This window comes from Littorina saxatilis, linkage group LG10, assembly GCF_037325665.1.
Source record: "Littorina saxatilis isolate snail1 linkage group LG10, US_GU_Lsax_2.0, whole genome shotgun sequence".
NCBI classification, from domain to species: Eukaryota; Metazoa; Mollusca; class Gastropoda; order Littorinimorpha; family Littorinidae; genus Littorina; species Littorina saxatilis.
In genome coordinates this window covers 6,733,574-6,739,873 of record NC_090254.1, presented here as the reverse complement: position 1 = coordinate 6,739,873, position 6,300 = coordinate 6,733,574, and the positions used below count along the sequence as shown (strand labels likewise).

At 40.7% G+C, this 6,300-nt stretch overlaps 1 long non-coding RNA gene across 1 annotated transcript in view; it reads left to right on the top strand.

The window, feature by feature from the left end:
• The window catches only part of LOC138979178 (uncharacterized), a 24,753-nt gene extending 19,114 nt beyond the window's left edge, over positions 1-5,639 (top strand). Inside the window, exons 3-4 of the long non-coding RNA XR_011459917.1 lie at positions 882-1,033; positions 5,449-5,639. This is a non-coding gene — a long non-coding RNA (uncharacterized lncRNA). The remainder of the gene's footprint in view (positions 1-881; positions 1,034-5,448) is intronic.
• The last annotated feature ends 661 nt before the right edge of the window (positions 5,640-6,300 follow it).

Genomic DNA, 6,300 nt, shown 5'->3' with positions numbered 1-6,300 from the left:
TTGTTTTTTTTTGGGGGGGGTGGGAGGTTTTTTTCCTATGCGAATGTCCGTGTATATTTGTGATTAGAGAAGTCCCCCTCTAGGCGAGGACTGGTTGCAAAAAAAACCTCGTTAATACGCTGATACCATAACCCTTATACTTAAACATTTGAGTGGAATTGATCTCTCACTCTCTTCTTTAATTTATGTTACATATTATACATGTATTGGTTGCATTTTGCATTTTTCATCTATCAATTCATTCCAGCTGTGTGCCTCTTTAGTTTGTTTGTTTGTTTGCTGAACGCCCAGCCGACCACGAAGGGCCATATCAGGGCGGTGCTGCTTTGACATATAACGTGCGCCACACACAAGACAGAAGTCGCAGCACAGGCTTCATGTCTCCCCCAGTCACATTATTCTGACACCGGACCAACCAGTCCTAGCACTAATCCCATAATGCCAGACGCCAGGCGGAGCAGCCACTAGATTGCCAATTTTAAAGTCTTAGGTATGACCCGGCCGGGGTTCGAACCCACGACCTCCCGATCACGGGGCGGACGCCTTACCACTCGGCCAACCGTGCCGGTGCCTCTTTAGTGGATATTATATGTTTAGTATTTGTTTAGGACAGGTTGTTGGACAAGGCAGTGTGCCTTACACATTTATCCTTGTAAAATAAAGTCCGTTCGTTCGTTCGTTCGCTTGTTCGTTCTCTCTCTCTCTCTCTCTCTCTCTCTCTCTCTCTCTCTCTCTCTCTCTCTCTCTCTCTCTCTCTCTCTCTCTCTCTCTCTCTCTCTCTCTCTCTGTCACTCCCGCTCCCCCTTTTCTTTCTCTCTCTATATTTTTCTTCGGCAAAAAACTTATACCCCCCCCCCTGCCCTGTCTGTTTGGTCAAACAGGTAAACAGTATCCAAGTATCATTGAGTCCATTTCACGATAGCTGGCTTATGGATAGCATGGTGTTGAGGTACAGTAACGCCCAGACGTGCCTTAGGTTCTATCTACGTTGGTGGTTCACCAACCGGACACCCAAAACACTCGTGGAACCAAAGTGAGTGATTATTCTTCCGTTCGGTCTAGTTAGTACTACAGTGGAACTTTTCTTTTAAAAATGCTGTTCCGATCAGAGCATCGTGGAAGCAACGATTTGTCTTTTTGTCGCAAACAAGGATATAAACCGCCAAAACCTCTACACAACTCTGTTACTAAATGACTTCAGTGATTTATTTCATGTAGGGTGTACATTAGCCTGAGATGTTAGGTGATGATTGCAAGTGTCAAGTATGTAGGTCAAGTCGTTTTACCTTTACGCTTTTTAAAGTAGATTTTACAAATTCGGAGAATATCTCAAAAGTAGGAGGTTTGACACAGCAGTGGACACACTCATCCGACTGGCACCCTCCAGACTCCCTGTAATTGCTGTTTCAACTCATCTACTGTCAGAGGAGGGTTCTTTTATGCAAGATCATCCAGAAAAATCAACAATTTAAAATCCGGAAGGCTAAACCCGCGTTAGTATGGCTACAGATCTCCTATTTTTGCGTCAATTTCCGAATTTAGATTTTTTTTCCCCCTGATTGAGCATAAACGTCAGAAGAATATTTACCGTACAAACTTGAGACTGCGTGAACTTATCATCCCATATCTCAAGCCAATGTACATCAAATATATCTGCTACGCGTAATTGTAGAGCTTCAACGGCACATTTAGGATAGTGAACAAATGCCGAAACTTTTCAGCAGTACTTGAACTAACGAGATTGTTTCTGAACAACTTGAAATAAGCTGAACGCGAAACTGTGAACATACAACAGGGGCTTTGACAACCAGAGTTGTCCCCTTGAATTCGTTTTCATTTTTCTCAAAAATATTCTGTAGTTTTTGTGTGTAATTGTTTTGTAAAATATAATTTGAATGTGTTGTCTTTGTTGAGCGAGTGTACAGGTAAAGACAAGTCGCGTAAGGCGAAAATACAACATTTAGTCAAGCTGTCGAACTCACAGAATGAAACTGAACGCAATGCCATTTTTCAGCAAGACCGTATACTCGTAGCATCGTCAGTCCACCGCTCATGGCAAAGGCAGTGAAATTGACAAGAAGAGCGGGGTAGTAGTTGCGCTAAGAAGGATAGCACGCTTTTCTGTACCTCTCTTTGTTTTAACTTTCTGAGCGTGTTTTTAATCCAAACATATCATATCTGTATGTTTTTGGAATCAGGAACCGACAAGGAATAAGATGAAAGTGTTTTTAAATTGATTTCGACAATTTAATTTTGATAATAATTTTTATATATTTAATTTTCAGAGCTTGTTTTTAATCCAAATATAACATATTTATATGTTTTTGGAATCAGAAAATGATGGAGAATAAGATGAACGTAAATTTGGATCGTTTTATAAATTTTTTTTTTTTTTTTACAATTTTCAGATTTTTAATGACCAAAGTCATAAATTAATTTTTAAGCCACCACGCTGAAATGCAATACCGAAGTCCGGGCTTTGTCGAACATTACTTGACCAAAATTTCAACCAATTTGGTTGAAAAATGAGGGCGTGACAGTGCCGCCTCAACTTTCACGAAAAGCCGGATATGACGTCATCAAAGACATTTATCAAAAAAATGAAAAAAACGTATGGGGATTTCATACCCAGGAACTCTCATGTCAAATTTCATAAAGATCGGTCCAGTAGTTTAGTCTGAATCGCTCTACACACACACACAGACAGACAGACACACACACGCACGCACATACACCACGACCCTCGTCTCGATTCCCCCCTCTACGTTAAAACATTTAGTCAAAACTTGACTAAATGTAAAAAGCGACGAATCGTGTTCGCAGATGAATTAATATTATTTTTGCAACAGTCCTGGGGAAAAGACATTCAGTTCCTATGACCTGCTTCTTTGTCTCTGTTATCTTGAGTAGGCGCATACACGGCGTAGTCCATGGTTACCGAGCTTCTTACGTCGTTTCCCAAGACGAGATGATGGTTCCTGTCCAAGAGGGTCTAACCAGCACCTACTAGGTTTTACAGAGATAACCGAGACAAAGAAACAAGTTAAAGAATATGATTGGTTTGAATTAAATATCGTTACTTTATTGACTGACAGTAAATAGGCTGGGATTTTACATTTAGTCAAGTTTTGACTAAATGTGTTAACGTTGACCGGGAATCGAAACGAGGGTCTGGTGTATGTTTGTATGTATGTATGTATGTATGTATGTATGTATGTATGTATGTATGTATGTATGTATGTATGTATGTATGTATGTATGTGTGTATGTGTGTATGTATGTATGTGTGTATGTATGTATGTATGTATGTATGTATGTATGTATGTATGTATGTATGTATGTGTGTATGTGTGTATGTATGTATGTATCTATGTGTGTATGTGTGTATGTATGTATGTATGTGTGTGTGTGTGTGTGTGTGTGTGTGTGTGTGTGTGTGTGTGTGTGTGTGTGTGTGTGTGTGTCTATGTGTCTATGTTTGGGTGGCCGAGTGGTAACGCACTTGCGCTCGGAAGCGAGAGGTTGCGAGTTCGACCGTGGGTCAGGGCGTTAGCAATTTTCTCCCCCCTTTCCTAACCTTGGTGGTGGGTTCAAGTACTAGTCTTTCGGATGAGACGAAAATTCGAGGTCCCTTCGTGTACACTACATTGGGGTGTGCACGTTAAAGATCCCACGATTGACAAAAGGGTCTTTCCTGGCAAAATTGTATGGGCATAGATAAAAGTGTCCACCAAAATACCCGTGTGACTTAGAATAGTAGGCCGTGAAAAGTAGGATATGCGCCGAAATGGCTGCGATCTGCTGGCCGATGTGAATGCGTGATGTATTGTGTAAAAAAAAAAATCCATCTCACACGGCATAAATAAATCCCTGCGCCTTCAATATGTGCGCGATATAAATTGCATAAAAAAATAAAAAAATAAATCCCTGCGCTTAGAACTGTACCCACGGAATACGCGCGATATAAGCCTTATATTGATGTATGTATGTATGTATGTATTTATGTATGTATTTATGTATGTATGTCTGTATGTGTGTATGTATGTATATGTGTGTGTGTGTGTGTGTGTGTGTGTGTGTGTGTGTGTGTGTGTGTGTGTGTGTGTGTGTACCCCCGTTTCCACAGGTTTGGTTGCCTAAATCACCATAAGGCAACCATCCACACGTGGATGGGAACCTAAACTCTGGATGGCAACCTAATTGTGTGGATGGTCGCTTCATTTAACACCGTTAAATTGACTTTTTTGACGGAAAGAATGTCATAACAATGTTCAAAATGACATTCTTTCCGTCCTCTATAGGCGACGAAATAGGTCAAATTTTGTGCATTTTTTAGTGCAAAATTCTTCGATGCCGGAGCGAGTACTGCACCCAGTGCTGTTGTAGTGCAAGTGCACTAGAAAGGCACTGCATCCAGTGCCGCCTCTTAGGTAACCATCCACACTTTAGGTGCGTGTGTTGAGCGATTCAGAAAAAAGTCCCGGACCGATCTTCATGAAATTTCACATTAGTGTTCCTGGGTATAATATCCTCAGACTTGTTTTCTCATTTTTTCAATAGTTGTCTTTGATGACCTCATATCCGGCGTTTTACGAAAGTTGAGGCGGCACTGTAACACCCTCATTTTTTAACCAAATTATTTGAAATTTTGATTAACAATCTTCGACAAAGTCCGGAATATGGGATTGCATTTCAGCTTGGAAGCTTAATAATTAGTTAATTAGTTTGCTCATTAATTAAAGTTGTCACTAAAAAAGTTTTTTTTAAACAGATTAAGAAATGATTGCATTGTATTCCTCATCTTCTCTTGAATTCAAAAATATATAGATATGTTATTCTTTCTCCAAAAATGTGCTCAGAACGAAAGAAAATAGGTTCAGTAAGTACTACAGACGTGTGCTTAGCGACGGCGAGCGTGACCCGTCTTGGTCTGGATCTGGATCTGGATTCTTTACGTTGCAGGAACCACTGTTGGTCATCTTCGCAACGATCTTTGGTATGGTTAGCCGAGACTATTTGAATGTAGTCTCGGCGATGATTGGTTAGGCCAAAAAAAAAAAAAGGTCTGTTTACGGTAACCCGACCGACCCTAGTTTTTATGCCCGACCCTAATCTTTTTTTTGGATCGTCTGAAAAAAAACCCCAAAAAAAACGCATCCAAAATAGAGCTGTTTGCGCTCAAACAGCAGACGACAGAAGGGAGGTAAGCTCAAAGTACTGTTTATAGTTATGTTGGGCAAAAACAGGGATTGATGAGAAGAAATGAACTGTGAAACATCATAGAGAGGGGAGAAAAAAAAAAAAAAAAAAAAAAAGCCGACCAGTCCTACCGACCCTATTTTTTCTCCCTATGTTACCGTAAACAGACCTATTTTTTTTTGGCCTTAGTGTTGTTTATCTTGACTGAATGTTTTTATATCGCTTCACGCGACTTGTTTTCTATTTCAGGATCGTTGATTGCAGTAAGTACAGACTGTAGTTCTAAACCGCGTGGATGACACTTGGTTTGCTGTCAACGCAGGGACGTTTGACGAATTTGTGGTGACACAACTACAAATCGCGAAATGACGTCATTGCTTCGCGAACCAAGCCAAACTGGAACACTTTTTTTTTCAACATTAAAACCTATGGAACTCATACTTTGACAGTTGACTTCCTTTGTATTGCCCTTGTGGTTTTTAGCTCACGTAAGTGTAGCCTATGCGATCGTAACTTTGTCTGTCTGTGCGTGCGTTTGTGCGTGTGTGCGTGTGTGTGTATGTATGTCTGTGGTAGAAACTTTAACATTTCCGAGTCTATGTGTGAGTGGTTATCCAAGACTATGGATAAAGCTCGCATAAGATTACGTCACGGTCAAAAGTGTTTGACGTCAATTAATGCATCATGACGGCATGCCTCCCTGTAGTCTTTCTCTCTCGCGTGGTGTGTGTGGTCTCGGTCATTGTTATTTTGAGCGGGCCGAGACTATTTGGCAGTCGTGTCCCTGTAACTGTAAGTAGGCTACATGCAGACACAGACAGATCTAGATCTAGTGTCTCTCTTTCTTGCACAGTCGTCACCTAAGCTTACTGTGTGTGTGGGTGTGTATGTGTGACGGAGTGATTGAGTTTGTGTTACTGTTTGTCTATTTCTTACGTGAGCCTTGAAGGCTTCGCCTCTTGTTGTTTTGTTTGTATGGTTCTTCTTGTTGATGTTTTTGTTTCGTAAGATTTTGACTAAATGTGTTAACATGATTTTTAAACGGGTAATCAAGACGAGGGTGGTGGTGTATCTGTGTGTGTGTGTGTGTGTGTGTGTGTG